The following is a 16992-nucleotide window of genomic DNA, read 5'->3' on the forward strand; positions in this document are numbered from 1 at the left end:
TCAGCAATTTGCTTAGCTTTGGATTTTGATCTGAACTCTCCCTGGTTTGGGATGAAGATCGGTTTGAACACTGTTACAAGTACTTACCTTGTTGACTCTGAGCAGTTTAACTTGCTCACAGATCAACTGCAAAGAAGAGGACGTTAATGGCAGCCAGGAAAACTTCCCACGCTTTAGACCTGATTTGCACTTCAAACTACCAAGAGGAATTATGTGAAAACAGCAGGAGAGATCTCAAAATTTAATTTTTATGCCTGTTCCTTCTCCTTCCCCCTGCAAGTCTCTGGGTATTTGGCCTACAGAAAGATCGCAGTGTCAGCTTTCATAACCAGAACTGGAAAAAGGTAACGAGTGATCAAAGCACCCCGTCCCTGTCCTTAGTGCACGTCCCGGGAGACCGCTGCTGAGCTCTCAGGAGCAGGCAGTGCTTTGGGCTGGAGAAGAGGTCAGCAGCCACCAGCTGACACAAGAAGGGAACTGCAGCAACAGGAATGCTCACAGAGAAGAGAAGCCAACTCCATCACCCTGGAGGTCTCATTTGTTGTTTTTTTTTTTAAATAAACGATGGATATATAGGAGTGAGTGCATAAACGAAGCTGCTGAGGTGTCAGTGCCCTTATGAGAGAGAGCGTGTGTGCTGGAGAAACTGGTCCAAACCCCCAAATCCCTTAGGGTGCAATGAAACTGCATTAGTACTAACAGACTGCACAAGTCTGCTCTCTGTTTGTAAATGAGGACCCTGATGTGGGTCTGTCACCAACAGGTGAGCTGAAGGAGGACACAGCTATGCAGAGCAGTTCCACCTCCCTCTATTAGAAGATCAAACCCCGGTCCCATTGTCAAACTTCTCCAAGTACCATTTGTTCTTGGATTTCTTTCCACCAGCAGGGACAATCTTGCTATATTTAAGAACAAATCCTTCAGGACTGTTACAATTCCTAGATATGCTTGAAAAAACTTGAGTGCCGTATCTATGCTGTCCTTACATTTTAGCTACTAGCACCAGCAGTCTCTTAGGGCACTCTTCCACATAAGCTGTGCAAGCATGTCCTCCACATGACACAGCTCTGGAACAGAGATCAACTATCGATCAAAATGATTCTCCATTTTCCTTTTTATTGGTTTGCCATAATGATTCTCATGCTGCTGTTCGAGGTACCAGTTATGTTCCCAGGGATACTATCTGTGGAGTCAGATGCTGGGCTCAAGGGCCCAAGGCTTGTAAATTTCTGTCTTAACTCTGACTAGACTACAAATCTTCCTTTCTCCCACCCTTTTAAGCATCAGAGTCCATAACAAAGATCCTCCCTTAGAGGACTATACAGAAAAGGGGACACAATATACTTTTTTTTTTTTTAAACCCTAAAGAGTGGAAGAAACAGAGAACCGCCAATGATCTCCCGTTGCCGCCTCAGAAACATGCTGTATGCAACATTAACTTGTGAGTAACATAGACAGAAGATTTGCTTAAACAGGATCTCTTGATCCTGAACCCAGGAACATCTGAGTTAATGGGAAGTAGTTAGCACAGAGGCTTGATGAAATGCTTATGGCAGTTTATGCTGCCAGTATAAAAGAAGTTCATGCCATCTCCAATACAGCTAACGCTGCTGTCAGGTGGAATAACACATTTAGGCTCAGACTGCTCACATTGCTTGAATGGAAGCAAAGAAGTTTTCATTACACCCACAGTAAAAACAGCAAAAAGTTTAAACAACTTGTTATTAGCTGCAGCATCTCCCCTTGATTGAAGCCGGTGCTTTGTTTAACCATTCACAGTCAGCTGAAACACCTGTGCACAGGCACGGCGCTTTGGCAGCAGCATGAGGTCTCCTGAGTCAGGTCCGATCTCCTGATCTCCTCCTCCTAAAAACAACACTGACCTGAATAGCTTTCTGCAAGTCTCGGAGACTTCATGTACCTCATCTGTCAGTCTTTAAGAAAAATAACACCAGGCTGAATTCAGGGAATCTCATGGGGCTTAAGAGTAGTTTATAAAAGAGCAATGGGACAGACCTAAATAAAATTTGCAGCTGCAGAAGAATTTTGGCAATTCATCAAGGCCATCTCGTACACCATAAAATGCAGAAGCGATTGCTACTATTGTTTCTTCCATTTAAAATGCAGGGCATAAAGTGATACGTCTAAACATGCTAGTGAAGACAGGGTAAAGAAGTGACAATTGAATTCATTTTATGAAGAAAGTGGAAGATGCATTGCCACTGAAAGACTTAAGATCAAATAACTGTATGCCTGCTAAATGGAGTGGCTGAAATTCTGCACCACAGCACAACACAATTGATTTAAAATAATTTGGTCCAAGTGCTGCAAGAACTGCTAAACAGGCAGGGAATATAGCATTGGCTCTGAAAAACACAGTTTCAGCAGAGGAGTTTTCAGAGATGCACTGTTATCTATCAACAATACACAAATAAAGGAAAAAAGACAGAGCCTTTATAGAGTTGATGTGAAAAACAACGTCCAGAAATTCAGCACAGTATTGAAATTCCAGGAGATTAAAAGCTCCCTGGTAGTCAATAAACGACAACTAGATACATTCCTTCTCAAAGAGTTTCCCCGAACAGAAAATAAAAGCATTTCCAAAGTGAATGTTCACTGGACACAGTACATTTTCTCCCAGCTGTATTACCAAGGCAGGACAATTTTGCAAACACTTTGCAACTTGCATGGCAAATAGAGACAATTTGTTTCCAAGGAACCGTGAGGAAAACAGTAATGACAGATGGGCAACTGCCCTTCCTGGTTCTCTTCCCTCAGGAAATGTAAGGCGATTTCTAAGGAGTCTTAAAAAATAAAATAAGGTGCCCTCTACATTGTGTACAACCGCTTATATATGTTGCTGGTTTATTCTTTACAAATAGTCACTATGGGTTGGCAGGGGACCAAAGGACTATCAATCTCACAGTTAGAATTCAGCAGTCACCATCTAGAGGGCCAAAGATCATTTCGTTAGATTCCTGATCCAGGAAGAAAGTAGCCACCGACATCGTTAACAGCATAAAATGAATTCCCTCTCTCCTCTTCCCCTCAATATACGAAGCTCTACCCACCTTTTCGGCTGCTTACAAGTGGCAGCATCTGCCACTTCACACTGTTCATTGCATGTCCATTGTTTTCTTTAGATACCTGTTATACAGTGAAAGGAGGCAAAAAGAATGGAAAGGGGATTGAGAAACTCCGTGGCAACCCTGTTGTCTCCCAGTTCCCTCCCAACACAAACCAACTGCTCTCAGCATGCTAAATGTCAGCTTCCTAGCAAAGCATTAAACCAAATACACCGAACTCAGAAGACTAAATTGCTGCCTGGATTAGGGCTGACAGGCTGCAAAAGCTCACGTAGTCCCTCCAGTTTCTGAAAAGAGGCTGGAATATGAAGCAGTCCATACAATGCTCTTTTCTTACACAGAAGACAACGACAACAAAATATGGAAGGCCATTTCCTTGAGCATTAACCTCATCATTTTGCCGATTCTGAGCATACAACATGCTCTGTCACTCCTGTGGTTAAAGTCTGTCTGCAGTATAGGTAGTTCATCTTCAGGTAGTTTTATTTTTCCCAACGTTCAGTTTACGATACCACCAAATGCCTTTCTTGCATAAAGTGCTTCTCATGACTTGGAACACAATTGTTTTTTATTGACACAGGAAAGGTCACCGCTTTATATCTGCACCTTGTCATCAGTGGTAGGCATAGAGAATGTCCTTTCTGTAGATAAAGGAATGGGTCAATAGCTATTTACGTCCATAAAACCTTCACGAACTTTTCTAGACTGAAGGATGGGACAATCATGTGGGAAGGGCTGCATCATCATCTCAAAGGAGTCTCCAGAAAGCTGGTCACCAGCTCAACTTCGGGTGTGTCTTTCACACCCAAAGTCATTTAGAAAGTGGCACTTGACCCGAAAAATGTGGGGAAGCCTGCAATACGCACAGTTCATTTAGACTTGTAGCGTGAATTAAGTAACAGCTGACATATCCAGAGGACAGCGGTTAGTATGTGCAACCAGTCCTCACTACCTAATCCAACCTGAAATGTAATGCAATTGATTTCTTCTCCCCCAAAATGACTCACTCCCAAAGTCAGCTCTCAGAAAACTTCACCGATGCAATTTGTTGGCTCTCCCAGGAAGCAAACATGCTTCTGCTGCTTGTCACTAGCACTGATTTTTCTCAGTGACAAAGCACTGTCTTCCAGCTTGGGTGAGTTATAACTTCATCAGGTTCAAGTTAACAGAGAACTCAATTCTTTAGGACCTAGCATCCTATTCCTGATCAGCCTTTCCACTTCTCCACTTATTTCCAAGTCTAAAAGGATCAACACTCACTCTCAAGAGCTTGTAAGCACCACCCTCTCCCCATCAGAAACTAATATTCCCCTCCTCCTTGCTTGCAGAGCCCTCATCATGAATGCTCTGCAAACTAGACATTTAAAAATAACCTGTTCAAGGTCCTCCACAAGGAGGAAAAGATACATCCACTGAATTGAATTCACGTAATCTTAACTACCTAAGACAAAACTGGGCAAGACATGCACTGGAATCAAAACTGTAGTATGGGCAGAGAGCTATTTACAGGAAAGAGCAAGCCACAAACACTTTGTAGAAGAGCTGGGTTTAGCAAACAGACTTGAAGAGGTACACCAATGCAAAGAAAGCTCTCCTCCAACTTCCAGTGCAAGTTTTTGTACTCTTTAAAAACTGGAAGGTGCATATATGTGACATGGCTTGACAGCACTATCAGGCCAGTCATTATTCAGCTAGAGACCCATAAGCACGCATAGAGACTGGAAGCAGCTAGAAGCAAGAATGGTAAAGAATTGAGACAAAAAATTAAATGAGAGCAGTCGAAGCAGTAAGATTATTCCTGACTTGGAAGATGAAGATCTGGCAGGGGAATATGGCTTTGTTAAGGCTCATGAAGCCAGAAGAAGGATTCAAACAGAAAAAAGTCAATTATCCTGTGCTATGTGAAAGGAAGTCCATTTTGGCAACCATGTTTTGGCAGATGGCAAGGGACAATGTGACACACAATGGAGGTAGAGAGATGATTTTAGTCTGCTAGTCAAGATCTTGGCATGGACACAAGGTTTAACAGTGAATGATTAGAAGGCCACAGGATGTATTAGCCTCAATTTTTTGAGACTGCTCCTGAAGAGACATGTGCCAGCCTATGGCTTGTTCCTGCACTTTGGTTTGTCAGGGCCTAAGGGAAACACAGAAAAGCACTTAACCGTTGCCTTGGGTCTGTGATTCCATGCAACTGCTTTGCAGTACACACCAAGCTGTCACTGTCTATACCTCTGAACACAACTCTCGGCAGGAGGTCCCCAGAAAAGAGCTTAGGCTCACACAGCACAGTATAGATTGTAACAACAGGGCTCATCTACACCTGCAGTCTGAGGCAAGGCTCGTGTGCTTCTACCGAAGCACTGTGCCTAGCCAGATTTTCTGTATGAAACAAGGACTATAAGGATGTTGCGAGGCTGTGCAGGGACAAAACAAGAAGGGCCAAAGCTCATCTGGAGCTCATTCTGGCTACTGCCATTAAAGACAACAAAAAGTGTTTTTACAAATACATCAACACAAAAAGGAGGACTAAGGAGAATCTCCATCTTTTACTGGATGCGGGGGGAAACTTAGTTACAAAAGATGAGGAAAAGGCTGAGGTGCTCAATGCTTTCTTTGCCTCAGTCTTTAGCGGCAAAACCAGTTGTTCTCTGGATACCCGGTACCCTGAGCTGGTGGAAGGGAATGGGGAGCAGGATGTGGCCCTCACTATCCACGAGGAAATGGTTGGCGACCTGCTACAGCACTTGGATGTACGCAAGTCGATGGGGCCTGATGGGATCCACCCGAGGGTACTGAGAGAACTGGCGGAGGAGCTGGCCAAGCCGCTTTCCATCATTTATCGGCAGTCCTGGCTATCAGGGGAGGTCCCGGTTGACTGGCGGCTAGCAAACGTGACGCCCATCTACAAGAAGGGTCAGAGGGTAGACCCGGGGAACTATAGGCCTGTTAGCTTGACCTCAGTGCCAGGGAAGCTCATGGAGCAGATTATCTTGAGTGTCATCACGCGGCACTTGCAGGGCAACCAGGCGATCAGGCCCAGTCAGCATGGGTTTATGAAAGGCAGGTCCTGCTTGACGAACCTGATCCCCTTCTATGACAAAGTGATGTGCTTAGTGGACGAGGGAAAGGCTGTGGATGTGGTCTACCTTGACTTCAGTAAGGCTTTTGACACTGTTTCCCACAACATTCTCCTCGAGAAACTGGCTGCTCGTGGCTTGGACTGGCGTACACATCATTGGGTTAGAAACTGGCTGGATGGCTGGGCCCAAAGAGTCGTGGTGAATGGAGTCAAATCCAGTTGGAGGCCGGTTACTAGTGGAGTCCCCCAGGGCTCAGTACTGGGGCCGGTTCTCTTTAATATCTTTATCGATGGTCTGGATGAGGGGATCGAGTGCACCCTCAGTAAGTTTGCAGATGACACCAAGTGAGGTGCGTGTGTCGATCTGCTCGAGTGTAGGAAGGCTCTGCAGGAGGATCTGGACCGATGGGCTGAGGCCAACTGTATGAAGTTCAACAAGGCCAAGTGCCGGGTCCTGCACCTGGGGCACAACAACCCCAAGCAGCGCTACAGGCTGGGAGATGAGTGGCTGGAAAGCTGCCTGGCCGAGAAGGACCTGGGAGTATTGGTGGATAGTCGGCTGAACATGAGCCAGCAGTGTGCTCAGGTGGCCAGGAAGGCCAACAGCATCCTGGCTTGCATAAGAAGCAGTGTGGCCAGCAGGACTAGGGAAGTGATTGTCTCCCTGTACTTGGCTCTGGTGAGGCCACACCTCGAGTACTGTGTTCAGTTTTGGGCCCCTCGCTACAAGAAGGACATGGAGGTGCTCGAGAGAGTCCAGAGAAGGGCGACGAAGCTGGTGAGGGGTCTGGAGAACAAGTCTTACGAGGAGCGGCTGAGGGAGCTGGGGTTGTTCAGCCTGGAGAAGAGGAGGCTCAGGGGCGACCTTATCGCTCTCTACAGGTACCTTAAAGGAGGCTGTAGAGAGGTGGGGGTTGGTCTGTTCTCCCACGTGCCTGGTGACAGGACGAGGGGGAATGGGCTAAAGTTGCACCAGGGGAGGTTTAGGTTGGATGTTAGGAAGAACTTCTTTACTGAAAGGGTTGTTAGGCATTGGAATGGGCTGCCCAGGGAGGTGGTTGAGTCACCATCCCTGGAGGTCTTTAAAAGACATTTAGATTTAGAGTTTACTGGAGGACTTGTTAATGTTAGGTCAGAGGTTGGACTCGGTGATCTTGGAGGTCTCTTCCAACCTAGATGATTCTGTGATTCCCAGCACCCACGTGTGACCTTGCTGAGAAGCAGCACAGAAACGGATCCACGGTTCCCAGGGTGTCTGACAAAGAACCTCAGCGAGAGCAGAAGGCCAAACTCTCGACACAAAGTATATTCGTTGCACAGTTTGGTGCCATGCGGATGAGAGGAGGAATGTTGCCCAGGAACCCTCAAGTTCAGTGAAGGTGTTGAGAATGCCCACTGCTTTCACAGGACATCTTATTTTCACTGAGTTACCAATTTATCACATGCTGTACTTCCAACCACCAAATTAAAGACTTTTCTAATGCAAGGTAGATGGTGGAAGAAGGGAACAGCTAATCAGACTTCTTGGGACTGCAGATTCTCTCATCAAACTTTTGTTACCTCCTGCTTCAAGGCAGCATATCAATACCAAAAGCAAATAATTTCTCGGAGCTTAAATTTGGTTCTCCCAGGTTTAACCTAATCTAATCCCATCCTAATACTAAGGCTCTGTGAGCAGAGGTTATTACAAAGAAGGCTCAATCAAGTATGTAACTCACCCATGGCTTTTGAAACAAATCCAAGAGCTGCCTCTCAGTCAGAAAGTCCGTTTGGCGTGAAGGCTTTCAAAAAGTGCATTTTCTGAACACATGGAAACAAAGATCAGAAGAATACTTTAATGCTGTTACAGGCAGTTGAGCAAGCCAGAAAAACAGAAAATGAAACTAAATCAACAGGGGAGCTGATGCCACACAGGCTATGCTCTGTGCAGGCTGCAAGCCTCCTCGCTCACACACACCGAAAAGAAGCCAATTATACCAAGACTTAACAGGCGTTAAAAACATCAAGTGTATCAACAGTACTGCTAATCCTGAATTAGAGGTAGCACATCTTACTCTCGTCTACCTCATGGAAAGAAAGCTTGGAACATCATCACATCTTTCCTCATAACATTCTTGCCTGAGATGCATGTATGTAGCCCCACTGCTGCCAGCAGCAATTTGTGACTGAACTTTGGACCACCATCACCCTTCCCTCAGAACAAGGAAAACATCTCCATGCTGCTGCTTGAGCCAGAAACAAGCAGCAAAATACTCTCCTCCCATATTTCCAAGACAGGTGTTATAGATATTTTCTACTCTTAGAAGCCTATCTCTAATACTTCAACAGCACATGCTATGGAAACATACAGGTGCTGCAATAAGTTCATCTCCGCTCCCAGCAGTGACTGGCAAACCCAACCACCGCCAAGTTCCTGATAATACTGAAAGAGGGTGAAGCCTGTGAAGGCTGCACAGCAGGAATCAAACCTCTCCTTCGCGCGCACAGATCAGGAGACATGCTATAAAATGTCCCAGGTCTCTTACAGTCCACACACCAAGCTTCCCTTCTGTGGACATCAGAGGTAGGAGACACAGCATATGTGTGGCCTCTTCCCACATGGCATTTCTCCTTGGTCCAACACTGCAGGTGCAGCCAGAGCCATCTGTCAAACTGCAAACCTGAGGCCACTCGCAGACCCAACCTGAGGTCACGCTCTCCTGCTCCAACCACCGGGTAGTGAATCCTCCAGTACTGCCACATAAGCTTGCAGCACACATCTACTTCTACCCAAGTGTGCCAAGTATAATGCACGTTAGAAGCTGTGTGGCTTAAATGTGGTGGTGGTGTTTTTTCTTTTTTTTCCTTTCTTCTGTGCAGAGACTCTGCTTATTAAACACCTCCTGCACTATTAAAACAGCTGCACACTGTGCAGCTTTGAGCACAGAGGTCCCTGATTCATTTTTCTGTCACAGCTAAAGCCACGATGGTCATTGCTGGTTTGCAATAGCATGTTTTGAAAAATCACTTGCCATGAAAATGCTCAGTTGAGAGCAGCACTTTTTTTCAGTCATCTTTCACCTCTGCTTCTTCCCTCTTTTTTAATACAAGCATCAAAGGAGACTCAGCACAGGATTTCCATCAAAAGCACTGTATGTCTAAAAACTGAATCCAAAATACTTTAAAACCTTAATTCAAATACACCGGACATGCATATTGCACTTTTTTTTTTTTCCCCAACAGCAATATCCAGTCATAGAAATTTATCCATAAACATGAGAACAAGACATTCTACTGGAAAGCTACACAGACTTTTAGAATTGCCTCAGCTTGGTCTAGTTCACTCATTTAGTTTCTCTGCTTCCTGTTGTATTTACATAACTTCGTTAATATTTTCCTCATGCTATGTTTGTTTGAAAATTAGAAACTGCAAGACAGTTAAGCTCTAATGTATTAGTAAAAAAAAAGTGAAGATTATGTAAAATCAAACAGGTTGCATAGTTCTTCTGAGTGTTTTAGGCGTACATTCCTCAAGACAAATAGAGGATGCCTCATTCCCCTTCCCTAGAAAGGGGTCTAAAAAAAGCGTTCTTGCTGAATTTTCAAAGCATCTGAACCTACCTGTGGGGTACACTGCATGGTATTTCACAGCCCCTGGGAAGGTTTAAAACCTGTGTATACCTTTTTGCAGCCCATACCTTTCTGTGTGGCAAGGAGCAGGTCTGGAGGCGGTTGCAAGCACCATCTCTGCTCTGGAGTTGCTGTTACAAGAGCTGGTTGACGTGGCGCATTCAAAGGACTCCTCATCCTGGTGCGCAGTGCCGTCCTGAATCACTTCCAGTGTCAGCACACTTAAGCCACCTTCAGCATCATCACAAACCTAGACATTAAATCCAAGAACACATTAAAGGGTTCAACCTGCTTTTCTACATTGCTTTATGTTCCCTTACATCCTCACCAGCACTCACCTACTGGAAAAGAAAGGTTGGGAGGGAAAGCCTCTAGGAAGGGAAGATAACAGCACCCAAACCAAAATAACCATTTAACAGCAAACCGCCATGTCCTACTGCCACCAGAGTCATGAGTGCTGTAACAAGTCCAGAAGGAAGACCCAGCAAGGACTGAGTCTGCCCTTCAGCAGTGTCCCAAAGGGAACCTTGGCCCTGGTGGTGATGGAGATGTGGCCAACAACTGTGGTATCATGCTATTGACAACTGGCTGCTCTGAGTGTCTGGGGAGAGCAGATGATGAAAAATGGGCATGTTAAAAAAAGGGGGGGGAGGCCTGACGTCTCCCCCACACATTTTATCTCTATATTGCACATTAAGATGTTAGACAAAATGTGGGAGAGCAGACATAGAAGACAACCTGGGAGAAGACAAGGCTCAGAGGCAGGGGGATCTTATCCATGTGTATAAGTCCCTGAACGGAAGGTGCAGCAGACGGAGCCAGGCCCTTTTCAATGGTGCCCAGGGACAGGGCAAGATGCAAAGGGCACATACAGGAGCACAGAAGGTTCACTCTGACCATCAGGGAATAGTTTTGACTGTGCAGGTGACAGAGAGCTGGCAGAGGCTGCCAGGGAGGTTGCGAGTCCCTCTCCCTTGAGATCTACAAGCACTGCCCAGACGTGGCCCTGGGTGGCCCTGCTGGAGGGGCTGGGACCAGAGGGACCCAGGGGTGCCTCCAGCCTCAGCACGTCTGGGATTGTGCCATGCCAAATGACTTCCCACTGAACATGCTGCTTCTGCACGGATATCCCGGGACTTTGCAGCCTGGGTTGTCAAAGTGCAGTGCTTGCAGCATTAATTGCCAGGTAAGATGCACGGGGCAGTTCAAGGCTTGCACTGCAGTTTACAAATTCTCAGTTGTTATAGAAGAAAGGAAAACTGAATCACCCTGGGATCGCTCAAGAGCTAGAGAAAACATGTAAAACAAAAGGAAGCAGTTGAATGTATTTTTAAAAGCCTAAGACGAAGGTAGAGGCAAGGTGAGAATCAGTCTGGCTTTTGGAGATTTCTTAATGGGGCAGCAGGTTATCTGTGATTCCCAGAACACTACAAAGAAAAACAACATTTGTATTTAAGTTTGACTTGTGGGCATGCAGCGGAAAACATCAGCAGAAATGTCTCAGCCCTGCTTGTCAATGGAAAACAAGAGACAGCGTAAGTGGCCAGTTCGGTGTCAGCTGCAGGTGCTGCAGTACATTTCGCAGTGAAACAAATACTCGTCCCCCTTCCAATAATTCCTGTCTCAGTAGCATGATGACTGAATACTAGGACATTACAAATAATGGAAGAACACCACACATGGTAGAGAAAATCATGGGAAATTGGATTAACAGAGTTTTCCAAAGCTAAAAAAGAAAAACTAACAGACTGTACAGAACTAGCTTATGCATGAAGCCAGTGCCTAAAGTGAATAAAATCTGTTAGTAAAGTAACCTGAAAACTTTTAAGAAGTTAGGGTACACACGGATTTATTGAAACATTAACTAACAAGACCTGGGTCAAAAGTAGTCCAGAATTTTTCTCTTAGGCATTTGGAGGAACAAAACATTCCTTGTTCAAAAGCAAAGCATTTCATAAACAGACCTACTGTGACAAAAAGAAAATGTTTTGACAATACTTATTTTCAAAGTTTTAGATGTCATTTCAGTTGTATTTTTGCGCACTTTTCATCTGATCTCAGAATTGTGTTTTTGACTTCCTGAGCTCTCCTCTGCTTGCAACTGCAAGAGGCTGTTAGCCTTCTCTGCCAAGTATGCTGTTCTGCCTACTCTTGCCGAGAAGCTAAACATTTACTTCAACACTGTAAATGAGAAAATGGACAGAATGGTTTCAAAGGGCATCCGCTCACTCTTCCACCCCACCATCCCCATCCACACATTAGCACTCTCCAGCAGTGTGTCAGCATGCCAGAACGTTCTGTACCTCTAACAGTTAGATGCACCACACAGGTAACACTGTCAGCAGCGTCCCAGTAACGCCCACAAGGAGTCAGTGCCTCCACAGTGCTCCTTACAGGACGTTTAGCAGGGGGCTGGGGCTGAAGGCTCAAGGCTGACCAGCACTCCACAGCTCCCACAGCCCACTTGGCCCACAGCCCGCTCGGGACTGGCTCTACCAGGAGGAACGCGGGATGCCTCAGCCAGGCAGCCCTGCCAGCAGCCCGAGCGGTCAGCGCTGCTCACAAGGCGCAGACGGAGTGGCACTTGTCTGTCTGCTACAGCGCCGCGGGGGCGAGGTGTGGACTGTCGGTAACTGATCCGGAAGGCTTCTGAGCAGGTACAACACCATAAAGCTGCAGCATTAAAGTTCATGTTCTACTGTCAGCCCCGAGGCTGCCAAAAGCACGAGTTCAACAGTGAAATCGTCAAGTGCTGAGGGAATCTTTGCCAGTCGTTGCAGAGGCTAGGGCAGCCAGGCTTCCTGCACAGCCCAAGGTGCCAGCCACGCTCTGTAACGTGATCTAATCTCATCGGGCTTTACAGAGAGTTCAGTTTACAATTCCCCCAGTCTATTCCATTCATCACCGAGTGAATTCACCTAAAAAGAATCCAAAAAAAAACACACCCAGCCTGTATTTTGGTGTAGTTCTCTTCCCTTAATTTTTTCCCTCCTAGAAATTGCCGCCCAAAGTGAATACTTGCAGTGTTTCTGTTCCATAAACAGCTTCACGCTTAGCAGCGGGCAGCAGCCAGGTTCAGTTCTCTCTCTGATCTTGTGTTTACACGGAGCTGGAGGTGGACTTAGACCATCTTCCATATTTGGGATCTACTCAGAGCTGAGTGACCTCAGGGCAATCTACCAATGCTCCATCCATCTCTCTCCATCCATCCATCTGCAGAGGGGCCCTCGGAGCAAGCGGAACACAGACAGAATAGCTCCGCTGTCTCTCCCCCTGGCAGGGGCTGCCCAGGCCGGGGGCTCCTGTCCTGCCTGCGCACAGCATCTCTGCCCCACGCCCGCACAGAGCCACAAGCACCATGACTGTAACAGCCCCAGGAAAACAGCAAGCGCAGGGCTGCACAGCCTGGAGCAACGCAAGCCTCCCCTGAGGCATCTGCGGGGCCATCAGGACGCAGCAGGTCTGGAAGGGGCACCTGCCTGCCAAAGTGTGCACCATGGTGGGTGCGTTGAGCACAGAGGGGCTGTGGGTCAGGCAGCCCCGCGGAAACTGGCTGATGTGCCTCATGAGGACAGCACTACTGAAATCATACATCGTGAAAATCTGCCTTAGTGAATGCTGAAACGGGAACAACAGGAAGAAAGCAAGAGGAGCCCAATGAGGCACCAAAAGCTGTTAATAAAGACAGAAGGAATTTCTGGTTAATCAACATCGAGGTCACAGTCTTGTGGAATAAATTTCACATACAGTGAATAACTCACACAGGGCGATGGCATGTTTAGCATCAACTCTTGCCAAAGATTTGTTTGCTTAATGACTTTTCTCTTCTTTTTCAGGCCAGCCACCTCTGACAGCAGAGAGCTTGTTAAAAGAGCTAAATGCCATTGAAAATGTGCTGTTAATCCTACTCATCAACAAATGTTAACCACGAAGTGATAATAAAGAGAAGAAAGAAAAGATGTAGCTCCAGTCGGGATTATGCCTGGTAAATGCAGAGACCCCCATCACTCTCTGACAAGCAGCTCTCATACTGTTTCTCCAAATATATGTCACCATGCCTGATTTTGCAAAAAGTGCCTTGATGTTGGTTTGCAGATGGATATGCTGCACTTTTCCTTTGGCTTGTACAAACAAAGACAGGCATTTTAGTTTTCTCGGCAAATACTGTCAGATGTTTTATGTGCAGCAATGAAAATTAAGTAAATCTTTGATATTACAAGTCTTCCTGACTCGAAACAAGCTTGGCTCAGCTACTGGTGAATGTGAGGAAAAATATATAATTTTGTTCTAGACAAATAAGTTTACAGATGTTCATAATGTTTTGAATAACTCAGTACTCACCGACTTTAATGATCTCTGCGGAATCTGTTGGGAAGCAATAGTTGTGGAAATAAGCACATCAAACTGGCCTTGAGCTCTTCCCAGATTCTGACCTTTTCTGCACACACACCCTCTCACTCTACATCGTCTCATGGATCAATGTAATTCCATCACGTTGCAGGCAACTATTCCACTCTCATTTGAAGCTTGCTGCTTAAAATTCACATTGAGGGAGCATGCTAGCCTTCAAAAGCTTGCCTGTTCCTCCAAACAGACTGCTTTCAACGAAAAGAACAAAAATTCATGTCTACAAAAAGTCATCGCTCCTCCATCAATGCTCACCTCCCTCTGGGTGTGCTGTTCCATTTTTTTTCCAAGGAAAGCACTTTGCCACCTCCCCTCTACTCCTTTCAAGATCAACCAGTAACACTCTCAGGATGCCTGAGCAAATTCTGACTTGCAGTCAACTTCTCCAAGTAGTTGTGCATTTTGTTAAGTGCCATTTTTGAGCCTTCAGCTGAGTCATTTATAAACGGCTAGGCCGCTAGTAATATTATAGGGTTCAGCTAAATTTTTTCTTTATTACTACTGCTAGAAGCTACTATAAAGTAAGCCTTAGGGTCAGGGTTTGATCAAAAGCAGCACCGAAAGGCTCTCTATTTCACATGGAGGCAAGTGGAGCTAAAGACATGCTTTTTATGGCAGCTCCTGGCACTTGATGATCCTTATGGGTCCCTTCCAACTCGGGATATTCTATGATTCTATGATAGGCAGAAATAAAAAGCATGTCTTTTAAACTTGATTTTCTTGAGCAAAATCATTACTAACTGAAAAATTCATATTTTAGAGAAGGGCGTTACTGTGTTGCAGATAACCATTTAACTACTTGAATATGTCAGCAAAGATGTTTTAAGACACAATAGCACATAAGCAGGCAATGTTCCGTGAAGGAGCTATTTTCCTCCTTTAGCTATCAGACAATATAGGTGTAAAATAACTAGGCATTTCTTGGTATAGTACAGATATACCTATATAAAAGATAGGTAGGTATAAAAAAAATCCTTCCCCTGAATGTCTTTAGTATCTGAAAACCATTCAGAGTCCTGCTGTACTTCTGTAACGTTTATGTTAGAAGTGCTTCTAAGCGCTTTTTCTTGGCCATTTTGGTTGTTTTCCTTCAGCATTGAGTAACCCCGTTTCACAGTGTTATGGAATGCGAAGTGACAGAGTATAGCTACCTATCTATGTCTGCACAAGCATTTCTGTTTTGTCTTTTTCTTTTTTAAATCGGGGCCGAAGTTATTTTTGAGGTATCTTCATATATCCACTAACATTTTGCTTCGCTTTTTTTTTTTTATATATACATAGTTGCTGCTGCTCACTGCTGCAATTAACAGTGAAGCAAATGCAGCATTTTTTTTTTCCTAGAAGACAGCACTAACATCTCATGTGTTCAAGCTTCCAAATATCAGGAAGAAGCACGTGGAAGCTTTGTGAACCTCAGTGTCAATGCAAGGTATGAAGGTCCAGCTCACTCACACCAGGCTCCCTCTTTCAGAAGCTGTCAGGTCTGCCACTGCCCCTCAGTTTCACAAGCCTACCATATAGCTGATGATTTTACAACCAGCCCACAGATTAACAGGCTCTCTAAACCACGACTCTGAAGATATTACTTTTGATTTCATGAAAGCATAAACATGCTGTTTTGTTTTTTTTTTTTAAAACATCACATTTGTTGTTCAAATATTTATCAAGCAGGAACTTTATGTGGGTGCCTCTGGGTGTTTGTTTCTGACCACTTCTCACAAGCATTCAGAATAAATATAAGCACAACTAACATTACTTGAAATGAATTACAGCTCGGACTCCAGCACCACAATCCGGAAAGCCTGCAAGTCATGGCATTTACAGAAACAGTACTTGAAATGGATACAACAGCTAACAGCTCTGCTCTTTGCACTGGTTCCCAACAAAACACCAGTCCAGCCTGCAGTGCCCTGGGACTTCGCAGCACCAACAGGTGGTGCCGTCTCTCTGAGATGTGTTGCGCCGCCACAATCTGAACGCTGTCACCATGACACCGCCAACGTGAGCTCTGCCAGCACCTTGGGTGCAAACTGAGTGATTCCCTCAGAAACAGGACCTAACTTCTTTCCAAATAATGCAAGTCTGCACCGTTTTCAATAATAAATGCAAAACTTTTGCTGAATGGTGACAACCTTCTGTAAATTAGACAGAAATACAAAGTCTTGAGGGAATAAGTTGATCTGCTACTCCAGTTGGCCAAGAGAAAATGAAGGCAGAGAGAATTACCGCTACTTGGAAATTTCAAGCAAGTGCTCAGTTGCTCAGGGCATCAGAAGCAGTAAGCATCATCACAGAAATCCCAACGACCAAGGTGCACGACCGGAATCAACTGGGTTTCCATTTTTCTGTTCCTATAAAGGCTGACTCCAAGGGAAAACAGAATCCCTATTACGATGAAGTTTAGTTTCACACTTTTGATAAAAACAGTTAGGACACCCCTAACTGTCAAAGTAAAGCCAGGCATTATCGGCCGCAGTAACTTCTATCTGCAATGAACAAGAAAGAGTAGGAGACCCCCAGCAAAGGGCTATACACATTCTGCTTCAAAAGAACATCACGCCCTTCACGTAATTTTCAACAATTCTGTATATTCTAAGGTAGGTCCTTACAATTTCTTCCTTCATGCAAAGATTCACCATCTCACTTATCACCAGTGTCCTCTATCTTCTCTCATTTAGTTAGAGCTATGTCTATGCATATACCCTCCCTAAACACATTCCCACGTGTGAGCACACACTCAACCATATTGCTTTACATTTAAATAGATATTGCTTTTAAAATTTTAATGTAGATGTGACTGAAAGATCT

General features: G+C 45.1%; 1 protein-coding gene across 1 annotated transcript in view; it reads right to left on the minus strand.

Annotated features, from left to right (window-relative positions):
* Nucleotides 1–16992, minus strand: part of LOC308193946 (uncharacterized protein) — a 257562-nt gene that overhangs the window by 84929 nt on the left and 155641 nt on the right. Inside the window, exons 9-11 of the mRNA XM_080589144.1 lie at nt 9846–10027; nt 7887–7968; nt 3072–3147 (exon numbers count right to left, since the gene is read on the minus strand). The gene's annotated coding sequence lies outside the window, so the exon portion shown is untranslated. The remainder of the gene's footprint in view (nt 1–3071; nt 3148–7886; nt 7969–9845; nt 10028–16992) is intronic.

This window comes from Anser brachyrhynchus, assembly GCF_964034855.1.
Source record: "Anser brachyrhynchus genome assembly, chromosome: 4".
Lineage (NCBI taxonomy): Eukaryota > Metazoa > Chordata > Aves > Anseriformes > Anatidae > Anser > Anser brachyrhynchus.